Consider the following 13,151-nt stretch of genomic DNA (forward strand, 5'->3'; position numbering starts at 1 on the left):
TACGGTGATACCACATGTGTGGCACTTTTTTGCACCCTAACTGCGCTAAAGGGCCCAAAGTCCAATGAGCACCTTTAGGCTTTCACAGGTCATTTTGCGGAATTTGATTTCCAGACTACTCCTCACGGTTTAGGGCCCCTAAAATGCCAGGGCAGTATAGGAACCCCACAAATGACCCCATTTTAGAAAGAAGACACCCCAAGGTATTCCGTTAGTAGCATAGCGAGTTCATAGAAGATTTTATTTTTTGTCAAAAGTTAGCGGAAAATTGATTTTTATTGTTTTTTTTCACAAAGTGTCATTTTCCACTAACTTTTGACAAAAAATAAAATCTTCTATGAACTCGCTATGCTACTAACGGAATACCTTGGGGTGTCTTCTTTCTAAAATGGGGTCATTTGTGGGGTTCCTATACTGCCCTGGCATTTTAGGGGCCCTAAACCGTGAGGAGTAGTCTGGAAATCAAATTCCGCAAAATGACCTGTGAAAGCCTAAAGGTGCTCATTGGACTTTGGGCCCTTTAGCGCAGTTAGGGTGCAAAAAAGTGCCACACATGTGGTATCACCGTACTCGGGAGAAGTAGTACAATGTGTTTTGGGGTGAATTTTTACACATACCCATGCTGGGTGGGAGAAATATCTCTGTAAATGGACAATTGTGTGTAAAAAAATCAAAAGATTGTCATTTACAGAGGTATTTCTCCCACCCAGCATGGGTATGTGTAAAAATACACCCCAAAACACATTATAGTACTTCTCCCGAGTACGGCGATACCACATGTGTGGCACTTTTTTGCACCCTAACTGCTCTAAGGGGCCCAGAGTCCAATGAGTACCTTTAGGCTTTACAGGGGTGCTCACAATTTAGCACCCCGCCCACTTGCCAGGACAGTTAACAAACCCCACAAATGACCCCATTTTGGAAAGAATACACAACAAGGTATTCCATGAGGGTAATGGTGAGGTCATTGAAAATTTTATTTTTTGTCACAAGTAAACGGAAAATGACACTTTGTTAAAAAAAAAAAATAAAAAAAAAATTCTGCTAACTTGTGACAAAAACTAAAATCTTTTATGAACTCACCGTGCACCTCACATAATACTTTAGGGTGTCCTCTTTCCAAAATGGGGTCATTTGTGGAGTCTGTCCTGGCATTTTAGGGTCTCTGCAATCATTACATGTATGGCCAGTATTAGGAGTTTCTGCTATACTCCTTATATTGGGTATACAAGTAATGCACTCTGGGCTGAAAGGAAAAATGAACGGCAAACATACCTTGCTCCACATCAATGGCAGTGATAACCTCAGGAGAGAGACACCCCGTGCCACCCTGCACTCAGGGTGAGCCACCAACTTTTGTGACTGGGCCTCAGAACTTTAGTGTACAGCATTATGCCTGTAGGATACAGCAATATGCCTGCCAATAGAGATGACTCTGTGTGGCATTAAAGCATCATCATAGGCCCAAATCACATATAAACCGGGGGTGTCCACACTCAAGGGAAATTCAAACATGCCGTCTTATATCGCCAACCCAGGACAGATCAGCAATATCAAGCATGGAAACCGATCCTTCTTCCGACTTTTATGCTTACCCGTTTGGTTTTCAAGCTTACCTCTCCTCTCCCTGCGACAATGTGCAAAAGACCACTGAGTGTGTGCCTACTCCTGTGTCTGGAGTTCCCTAGGTTCTAATAGTGTACCTGCTCGTGGTACCTCTCAAAACACGGCCCTACGCATAGGCCAGGCTGGTCAGGACAGCGGGGACAATAAAAACTGGTGTCATTCCTTCTTCCAGTCCTGCTGCAGACACGACAACGTTTTCTTCGGATGCGTTGACCTGGGGCACACGGAATCTGATAGGCGTAATGCCTACCATGCAGTCGGCTAGTTGCATCTGGGGGGGGGGCCTGGCACCTCCTGGATACAGGATGTCCAGAATGATCTGTTCCTGAAATTGGAGGAAAGATCCAGTTCTCCCAGCCTTACTGTAGAGAACAAAGCTGTTGTAAACTGCCAATTGAATCAGATAAAAAGACACTTTCTTATACCAGCGTCTTGTTTTCCGGGTAACTAAATAGGGCGCTAACCTCTGGTCATTGAAGTCCACCCCTCCCATGTTGACATTATATTCGTGGACGACAAGGGGCTTTTCAATGACCTTAGTTGCCCGTTGAATTTGGACTGTCGTGTCTGTGTGAATGGTGGACAGAAAGTAAACGTCCCTCTTGTCCTTCCATTTCACCGCGAGCAGGTCTTCAGTACGCAAGGCGGCCCTCTGCCCCCGTTGAAGTCTGGTGGTAACGAGCCGTTGGGGGAAGCCCTGGCGACTAGGCCGCGCAGTGCCACAGCATCGGATTCCTTCTAACTTTAAGTGCTGAAAGAGGGCCACACTTGTGTAATAATTGTCCACAAAAAGATGGTACCCCTTCCGGAACAAGGGTGACACCAAGTCCCACACAACCTTTCCACTGCTCCCCAGGTAGTCAGGGCATCCGACCGGCTCCAATTTTGAGTCTTTTCCCTCATAGACCCTAAAACGACATGTATAGCCTGTGGCCCTTTCACAGAGCTTATACAGTTTCACCCCATACCGGGCGCGCTTGCTTGGGATGTACTGTTTGATGCCAAGGCGCCCGGTAAAGCGTAAGAGGGACTCGTCTACGCAGATGTTCTGTTCAGGGATATAAGCATCTGCAAATGTTGAGGACAGGTGGTCTATGAGGGGCCGAATTTTGTGGAGCCGGTCATAAGCAGGGTCTCCCCTTTCAAGACAGGTTTCGTCGTCGTTGAAGTGCAGGAAGCGCAGGATGGACTCAAATCGTGTCCTGGACATGGCAGCAGGGTACAAGGGAACATGATGTACTGGGTTCGTAGACCAATACGACCGCAATACATTTTGTTTCATTAGTCCCAAGTGAAGGATAAGGGCCAAAAAGATTTTAATGTCGGAAACTTGGACTGGTTTCCACCCGAAAGGCTGGGCATACATGCTCTCCGGGTGCTCGGTGATGAATTGTGTGGCTTTACGATTGGTCTCAACCACAATTAAGTCCAGGGGAACCTGGGTGATGAACAGCTGCAAAAAGTCTAGGGCCGTTCCTAGATGAGCTGTCGCCACCTGGACTCCAGACTGGGCGGTGAAAGGGGGCACTACGGGTGCGGCGGAATCAGGGGATTGCCAATCTGGTTGTGCCAGCACCTCTGGGAGTCTATGGGTACTACGGGCCCGTCTTCTTCTTGGTGGCTGCGACGGGGGTACTATTGCACTTGCCACCGTACCAGTTTCCACTTCCATGCTGACGCTCACCACTTCGCCAGGGTCTACGGAAGCACTGGCACTAAGTCCAGGAGATGCTGCGCTGCTGGTGCCTGCCTCACCAAGAAAACTATCAACAGCGCTAGCACCACCCTGCTGCCCTTGAGGCGGATCCTGCGCCACCTGCGGTCTATCGACTTGGGGTCTGGTACGCCTGGCTCTAGCCGGGACCATAGCCTCGTCATCACTATCGGTCAGGGAACCACTGCTTTCTACAGGTTCAAATTCGGACCCGGAAGATTCGACGGATGATTCTTCCCAAAAGAACTCATCCGACTGGTCCATGTACCTGTATACCTCGTCATCGGAAAGCCCCCTTCTTGCCATTTTGGATTGCTAAATTTATGGGGTTTTCCTCCGAGACTACCCAGAAAAAAAGAGCACCTACCTAGCAAAAAGGGAGTATTTGAGAGGTATTGGGGTTGGTGGGAAGTGGGGTCTCAGAGGACAATCAAATACAATTACAGCACAATCGACTCCAATCACAGCACAATCAAATCTGATGCACTCGGAAGGTGATGGGGGGAGGGTGGGATTGGGTGTGGCGGGAAGTGGGGTCTCAGGCAATCAAACAATCACGGGGCAATCGAAGCCGATCACGGGACAATCAAATACAATTACAGCACAATCGACTCCAATCACAGCCCAATCAAATCTGATGCACTCGGAAGGTGATGGGGGGAGGGTGGGATTGGGTGTGGCGGGAAGTGGGGTCTCAGGCAATCAAACAATCACGGGGCAATCGAAGCCGATCACGGGACAATCAAATACAATTACAGCACAATCGACTCCAATCACAGCACAAGCAAATCTGATGCACTCGGAAGGTGGTGGTTGGAGGTGGTGGGGGGAGGGTGGGGTTGGGTGTGGTGTGGGGGGGGGGGGAGGGTGGGGTTGGGTGTGGTGGGAAGTGGGGTCTCAGGCAATCAAACAATCACGGGACAATCGAAGCAGATCACGGGACAATCAAATACAATCGCAGCCCAATCAAATACAAGCGCAGCACAATCGAATACAAGCGCAGCACAGTCAAAAACAATGCACTTGGACGGTGATTAGGGGGGGGGGTCTGAGGGCGATTTGAGGGGGTGGGGGGTTGATCAGGAGCCTGCACGGGGCAGACTGAGTCCTGATCTGATGAGAGGCAGACACAGGGGGTTACTGATCGCAGATCAGTTAGTGATTGCTGGGGAGGACAGATGTAAACAAAGAGCAGGGGATGTAATCAGAAGGGGGGTATGAGGGCAATCGAGGGCCTGGGCAGGTGATCGGTTACCCCCGCGGGGCAGTTAGGGTCTGCTCTGATGGGTGGGGGTGCCAAGGGGTGATGGACAGGTGATAGACAGGTGATCAGAGGGGGATCAGAGGGTAAGGTAGCTGTATACAGATGTATACAGTATACAGGGGGGTAGTCTGGGATGGGGTCTGGGGGTGATCTAAAGGTAGGGGGGGGATCAGGGGTGACTAGGAGGCAGTTAGGGACCTAACGCAGGGGATAGCGTTTAAAGTTAGTGATAGGTGGGGGGGTTGGGGTTTTTAAAGGGGTGCAAGGGTGCTGGCAGGGGTCTGCTGGGGTGATCAGGGGGGGTATGAGGCCTGGGGTGGGAGATCAGGGGGGCTGTAGGCAAAAAAAAACGTGTGTGCTGTGATACTCACAAAGTGCTTCCTCCTCGCTAGTGGTCTCTGCAACAATGAGACCACGAGGCGAGGAGGAAGCACGTATAAGGCACTTTGTTTACTTAACAAAGTGCCTTATACCTTCTGATTGGCGGATCCCCGAGATCCCTCCGCTCGCCGGCGCTGCTAAGTGGCCGGCGAGCAGAGGCAAAATGCCGGGCTTCCGACTCCCGGCGGAGGATCGCGTCACGGATGACGCGATCGCTCCGCCCACGCCCATACAAGGACCGCCGCATTTTGTCTATACGGCGGTCCTTGCGGCGTCAGCTTCCCGGCCGCCATTTGTCTATATGGCGGTCGGGAAGCAGTTAATTATTGTGCATGTTTAGGTGAAATAAATTAAAAGTGTACTTGAAAATGCATCAGTTGTGCTCCAACGTTTAGTAAGAATGAACTGAGTAAGCCTTATTCGAATAGGGTAGGAGGAGCCCCAAAAGTAATAATATTGCCAAAAGATTTTGGCAAAATTATTAGTTTTGGGGTGTCTCCTCTATTCCTATTGTAACCATTTACAGCCCCAGTGCATGGAGGTTGTACATTTTTTGTCCTACTTCGTTGAACGTTTTAGAAAAACACCTATTTTTTAAAATGTGACCTGACTACCAATTACTAACGAACACAAGCGAGGACAGGACTTCCTCACAGGCCTTCATACTGTGGTTGCTGGTTTTGCAACCCTCCTTTGTGAGTATTATTTCATTGCTCACTATCCATAGGCCCATTGCCTGAATACACTACACGTTAAGGGCTCCCACTTTTGTCTTTGTGTTTTTCTATCTTCCTGGAAGGTTTGGAGATCCTGGAAGACCACAACAACACATTTTAAGCCTTATCTTGCTCCCCTATGCTTCCCTACCTCATACCTTGTCTCCTGGCTGCTTCTTGCCTCTTTTGTCTTGCAACCATCCGGTTGTATTCTCCATTCATGTGAATCATAATATCATTATGCTCAATACATTGTGGAAAAGCTAGTTTGCCAGGCAGTTCCAGTTCGAACATGTTGAACACAGCACAGGAGATTTGGGCGCAGCCAGCGCCATCATAGACCGTAATAGGAATTATGGCTATAGCGCACACAGTATGTAACTTTGGCGCCACCAGAAGACAGAGTTGAAGTTACTGTAATTAGGCCACCAGCAATAGCTGGCAGCCAAATTACATAATTGTGCGTGCTGGATGGAGTGATGGTACCACCTGGCACCCTTTTGGTGTCTTTGGATGTGGAGGCCCTCTATACCAGCATCCCGCACGACGGAGGGATCAAGGCAGTAGCCACATTTTTAAGCGAGCGGGCATATACGGAAAAGGGACACAATGATTTCTTGCTGGGTCTTTTGAGGCTACTTCTTACCAATAACATCTTTGTTTTTGATGGCGCCCACTACCTCCAGGTGCAGGGCACAGCGATGGGCACGACGTGTGCTCCGTCCTACGCCAATCTGTACCTGGGGGAGTGGGAGCGGGCCATCTTCGCAGACGAGGGTCTGGAGATGTACCTGTGCCACATCTTGTCGTGGCACAGGTACATCGATGACATTCTCGTTCTGTGGACGGGCACTGCTTTGGAGTTGGACAATTTTGTTGCCAGCATTAACCAGCTGAGCGGTCTGGACGAGCTCAGCTCGTCCATCACCGCCGGAGGCTGCCGCTCAGGCCCTGCTGGGCGGATTTTCATCAAATAAAAAGCAGCACACGCAGCCGGCACTTTGCCAGCCGCGTGTGCTGCCTGATCGCCGCTGCAGCGCGGCGATCCACCGCGTGCAGCGGCGAAAGAGGGTCCCCCCAGCCGCCTGAGCCCATCGTAGCCGGAACAAAAAGTTCCGGCCAGCGCTAAGGGCTGGATCGGAGGTGGCTGACGTCAGGACGTCGGCTGACGTCCATGACGTCACTCCGCTCGTCGCCATGGCGACGAGGTAAGCGAAACACGGAAGGCTGCTCATTGCGGCCTTCCGTGTTACTTCTGGCCGCCGGAGGCGATCAGAAGAACGCATCCGGAGCGCCCTCTAGTGGGCTTTCATGCAGCCAACTTTCAGTTGGCTGCATGAAATAGTTTTTTTTTTATTGAAAAAAAACCCTCCCGCAGCCGCCCTGGCGATCTTAATAGAACGCCAGGGTGGTTAATGACAACACCCGCAATCTTATGTTTACTATGACATGTGACCAGAAGGCGATCCCTTTTCTAGACATATGCATATCCATTGATATGAATGGCCACCTTTCCACTGATCTGTACAGAAAGGAAACCGTGACGAACGCCCTGTTACATGCTTCTAGCTTCCACCCATCCCATACTATCAGAGGGATCCCCACTGGCCAATATATGAGAGTGAGACGAAATTGTTCTTCGGATGAAGCATTCTACTCTCAGGCCAAGGCGTTACGAACAAGATTCAGAAGTCGAGGCTATTCTGACGTAACGCTGCGACACGCATTTAATAGGGTCAAGAAAAGGGATCGCTCAAGTCTCCTTGTTCAACGTCCTAATTATAAAATCAAACAGCAAGGATCTGACTTACGTTTTGTGACCAAGTACTGTGCCCAACATTCCAATTTGAGATACATTCTACAGAAACACTGGTATCTGTTGCAGAACGACCCAGCGGTAGGTCATGTGTTCCCAGAACGCCTGATTGTTACATTTAAAAGGGCGACATCCCTCCGAGACATCTTAGTGCAGAGTCACTTTGGAGGGGTCAACCCCAGACGCCACTGCATTATTTTGGGATCCTACACCTGCGGCGGTTGCTCGTATTGTCAATTTATCAAGGTGGGAAGGACAGTCACCTTACCCAATGGCAAACTTCACACCTTAAAACATTATGTTAACTGCCAAACCGAGTTGGTGGTTTATTTATTACTTTGCCCATGCGGCTCTTTTTATATAGGCAAGACCAAGAGACTTCTATGGAGACGCATTTCCGAGCACATGCAAAACGTCGGAAATGATGAATCCTTAACTCCTATTTCCCAGCACGTGAGACAGTGTCTCACGTGCACGGGTAGGAAATTACGTTTTGTAGGACTAGATAGAATCCACGGTACTATACGAGGAGGCAACTTTGACCGCCTTCTCCTTCAAAGAGAAACAAGGTGGATTTTCGAGTTGCAGGCATGTCAGCCTCCAGGCTTGAATGAGGCCTTCAGTTACGCCTCATTCCTACCTCTCTAAAAGTAATTGAGGAACGATGTTAGTTTCATCACCTCTACTGCGAGTCCTGCTTCGCCCTTTCCTTTCCCCTCTCCCCTTCCCCCCCCTTTCCCCCCCCCTTTTTTCCCCTCCCCCTCCTCCCTTCTTTCCCTTGTTCCTTTCCCCCTTCCCCCTCCCCCCCCCCCGTTTTCCCACCCCCCTCTGTCTGTCGACCCCTTAGCTCATGGTTGCCTCCCCTCGGACACAATGTCTGAACCTGTAGGGACTCCTTTTGTTACAGTTTAGGTGCGCGCAGTTTTGCTTTGTCCATACTGTGCACCGCTCGCTGGCGCCTTTTTGCATTTAGACGCCTTTGGGCTATGTTTACAGATGTCCCTTTATCTCAATTTAATTTTGTTTTCATTATTTTTCTCTTGTGTTTATGTATATATACATGATTTCCTGGGTCTATAGGTGAGGTAGTATCCCGCTGTCTCACCTGAACAATGTGTGAATGGGATGAATGACACCAGTTTGGTTGATTAGATCCATGGTAGCTCGGAGGTGCCACAACACGGACCCATGTGATGCGAGGGCAAGAGCTTGCTGTCCATCTGCTCGCTCCGGTGACCCGCACGCATCACTTCCGGTCCGGACGGGCACTTCCGCTTAGCTCCCATTGGCTCTGTAAGCGGATTTATTTCCGCATTGCTGACGTACAGGCACGCCTTCTGATGACGCCGTGAGAACGGCGAAACATGTAAGGGCCTTGCCTGTATGAGATGCCGTCTCCTCCCGCGGACCCCCAGCTCACCCAGCTCCACTGCACCATCTTGGGGGACAGCCATCGACCAGCGCTCTGAGCGCCTCCAGCACACCAGGACTGGCACCGCAGCACGTGTGCATGCATTTCTTGGGCACATCACTACATCAGTGAACATCACCAGCTTTGACAACGCTGGCTCCACGGACACCAGCTTGGTAACCAGCTGACCTACTGTTCTGACAGACAAGCAGCCGGCACTTCTGGACACACGTGGATCACAGGAGGGTGAGATACAGGCAATACCCATATGGTGAACACTATTGTTGCAGTGTGTTACATGGCCTGAAGCTATGCTTTCTGCTTGTCTACATCTTTGCCAGCTTGCTTTTGTCCTTGCTTTGGATTACAAAGTGCTCTATGTTGCAGTGTTCGTTCTGGACTGTCCCTCATATGGTGATCTAGTGCTGAATCACTCCATTATACCTATATGAGCTCATACCATTACCTGGCCAGTGATGTGTGTTAGAGGTGTGCATGGGGTCTATGTGAGGAGATGAATGCAAAAAATGTACTTAAAGGGAACCTTAACCGGCGGGGAAAAAAAAATCACTTACCTGGGGGCTTTCCCAAGCCTCCTGCAGCCGTCCGGTGCCCGCGCCGGTCCTTTGGTGCCCTCCGGTCTCCCTCCGCCGCTAAGTTTCGTTTTCGGACGACTGCCAGTCGTCCTCGGGCCTCTTCCGCATTCCTCGTCGTAAACTGCAGTAAAGCGCGTCCGCATGACGCCAAACGTGTCATGTGCATGACGCCAAACGCGTCATGCGGACGCGCTTTACTGCAGTTTACGACTAGGAATGCGGAAGTGGCCCGAGGACGACTGGCAGTCGTCCGAAAACGAAACTTAGCGGCGGAGGGAGACCGGAGGGCACCGAAGGACCGGCGCGGGCACCGGACGGCTGCAGGAGGCTTGGGAAAGCCCCCAGGTAAGTGATTTTTTTTTTCTCCGCCGGTTAAGGTTCCCTTTAAGCGCTCACAAGGAGTGGAAACAGAAAGTTAAATAAATGGAGAATGAAAGTTCTTGAGGATTTTGTAAACACCAGTCTGTATATGGTGGAGCGCTACCTGGCTATTAGTGAAGGAATAGCTTTTTAAAATGCAGGGGCTGAGGAGTTGCCTAGCGACAAAACGCGTAGGGCGGAGCTACGGAGCAGCGTAACGTCTGACGTCACTGGACGCAGTGACTGGTCTGACACGCCGAGTTTGTTGTACACAGCGGGGTCCACAGGTTACGTGGTGGGGATACGCCGGGCCGACCAAGCCATTGGGATTAGCTGCTGCTGCCCCCCACTCTTGCGTAGCCGCCAGAGCTATCCGTTCAGGCTGTGCCTGTTGTTTTTAACTTTTTAAATAAAAGCGGGATCATTCCCTTTAGCACTTTTACGCTATGTGCGGCTTCTGTTTTTTATGGAGGTGGCACTTACATCAATTGACCAAGTAAGCTGGAAGTGAGGAGTGCAGCATTCCGGAGGTTGCCAGAGAGGCTGAGGGGTGGCCAATACCCCTGAGGCGCTGTCGGGCCCATTCAGGCCGCAAAGTCCGGTGAGTCTCTACAAATTGGGGGAGGGGAGTGTGTTCCTGTATTGATGCCAGCTTTTATTGAATTTATGTGGACTTTACAATAGAGACTTTTGTTCTGAGCGCTAAACCACTTTTTGTTTTGTATGTGAGGAGATGGCCATCTCATAGTTTTTTAATTATTACATGATCTTCAGATAGAATTTCAATAAAATTTGTATTTTTATAGATTTTTGATATATCTTTATTTTATATATCACTGATAGCACCTGTGGAACTTTATCCTCTCCAAATTTGTGTGTATATTACAAATTACATAATTCCCTACCATCCACGTCGACCTGGAGAGGAAATAGTAATTAACGCCTCCTGGGCTTGTGCAGGAACAGGGTAAGCCGTATATCGGCTGTATCCTGCACCCAAGTCTCCTGGCGGATATTTCATTCGTACGCGCTCCAGTACATCCACCTGCCCTCACATTCTGTACCAACGCAATGGTGGTGGGGTGGGTGCACGGGTGGGAACAGGTCCCACACTTCATTAGGAAGAAGGGTGTGACAGGCAGAAGCTCTTAAGAAACAAGTCACAGCTGAGGAGAAAAGTGACATAGTATAGAAGTAAAGAAAGTTTTCATCATTTTATATACTTTATACTGTAGCATGAACACTACCCCTGCCAGCAGCAGTAGTACTCAATTCTTGAATTGCTTTACCTTTTTCATCTTAAAACAAAATTATTGGGTCTAATTGCTGAAATACTGGGGGCGTGGTCAGCTGGCAATGGAGAGAAAGGTGCCTCTGTGCAGCTCCCGGTGATTTCAGCTCCAGCCAGCCCTAATTGATCCGGGTGCCCTCCATTTTTCACCCTGTCAGCAGCAGCAAGACTCGTGGGACCCACCAGGACACTTTGGCGGCGAGACAGTCCCTGGCTGGCTGGAGCTGAGATCACCGGGAGCTGCACAGAGGCACATCTCATGCCGCAACATGCCGCGGAAAGGCCGCGAAGAGGCAGAGGTCGCTGAGCTGGGTAAGGTCCAAGATGGTGCTGGCTGCACTCCCGGCCCCAAACTAAGCAAGGCTGCACAGAAAGCAGGAGACGTTGCAGCAGCAAAATTACAGCAATATGCCTCCTAGGCTGCTGCAGTGTCCAGCCAGTTCTACAGAATTGGAAGGCAGAGCGAGTTCTGTGGAGGACAAGATGGCTCCTGCTGTTCGGGATTTGAAAAGAGTAATTGCTCACGCCATAGCAAATTCTGAGAAGAATTTGACTTAGAGAATAGGCTGAGAAGAAACAATGTCAGACTCATAGGTTTTCAGGAGAAATGTAAGTTACCGGACCCTACAGCTTTTATTGAAAAATGGCTTGCAGAGACATTCGAATCTGACTACCTAACAAAATTATTTGCAGTGGAAAGAGCTCATCGTATACCTTCTTGGCCGCCAAAACCAGGGGCCCCAGCACATCCTATAATTGCTAGAATCTTACACTATCGAGATAGAGAGTTGATCCTGCGGAAAGCTCATAAGCTAGAAACTATCACGTTTAATGGTCAGAGGATTTCATCGTATCCTGATTTCTCTGCAGAAGTGCAGAAGCAGCGAGCAGAGTTCATTGAGACTAAAAAAAGGTCCAGAAACTAAATATAAAATATGCTATGCTCTACTCAGCAAAGCTCAGACTCATTGGGAACAATGAATCTCACTTCTTCCAGGACCCAGAGGAGGCCATGCAATGGTTAGATAGCAATGAACAGCACTTGAATGTTCAACCCAGCAACAAGGGATCCTAACTCATTAGGAAATGGCTGATAACACTTTCCTAGTTCTATTTCTGCGTTGTTTTTGAACCTTGCAATTTAAGTTTCTGCCTGCATGCCGGAGACTCCCAGTATGCATCTTTCTTTGAAGATAGGAGGGCATCAAAAGCTGATCCGACTACATTACATGTGATGGCTGACAGGGGCATGAACTTCCTCTAGCTATCCCAAGTTTCCTTTTATACCAATAAAGGGTTCTTCCCTTTTTATAGATAACATATCATGTTATATTAGGTACCATATGTTAATTATGCTAGATGGTACGTCTATCCGTTCAGTACGCTGGGAAGCTCTGCCCTGTAGAAGTGGACTAAACCATCTTGAGCTTTGACAGTGCGTATAAGTATAGGATCGGTTCACACTGTGCTAAACATACATTCCGTTTAGTGGAACAAAAAACAATGGATTCCAATGGATGCAAACACATCCTATGTTGGTATGTTTCACTAGGATCCATTCACATCAGTCCCTTTAAAGCGGATCCGTTTGGCCAAAATGAGCGCAAATATAGGGAGTCTGCGATAATTTTGGACTGACGAATGCGTCGCATTGACCGATCACTAATGGAATGGGAGTGACGAATGAAACACTGATGCCATATTAAAAACTGGTCCGTTTGATGGATCAGTTTTTGATCTGTGCAGTGTGAACCGGCTCTAAAACAGAGTCAGTTGGTTTCCAAAATAAAATCTTAAACATCATGACAAAAAAAAGTTGTGATAACATCAGTGTAGAAGCTGTGATTGACTTGCTTGGGGTCACCTCTTCTGTTGTGGTTATGTTCATCCTACAGCTTCACTAGTACTACTTAGCGAGTCAATTATCTAAACAATCAAACAGGTTAGGAGTTTCAAACTACACTGGTTACATAACT

This window comes from Hyperolius riggenbachi, chromosome 6, assembly GCF_040937935.1.
Source record: "Hyperolius riggenbachi isolate aHypRig1 chromosome 6, aHypRig1.pri, whole genome shotgun sequence".
NCBI lineage: Eukaryota > Metazoa > Chordata > Amphibia > Anura > Hyperoliidae > Hyperolius > Hyperolius riggenbachi.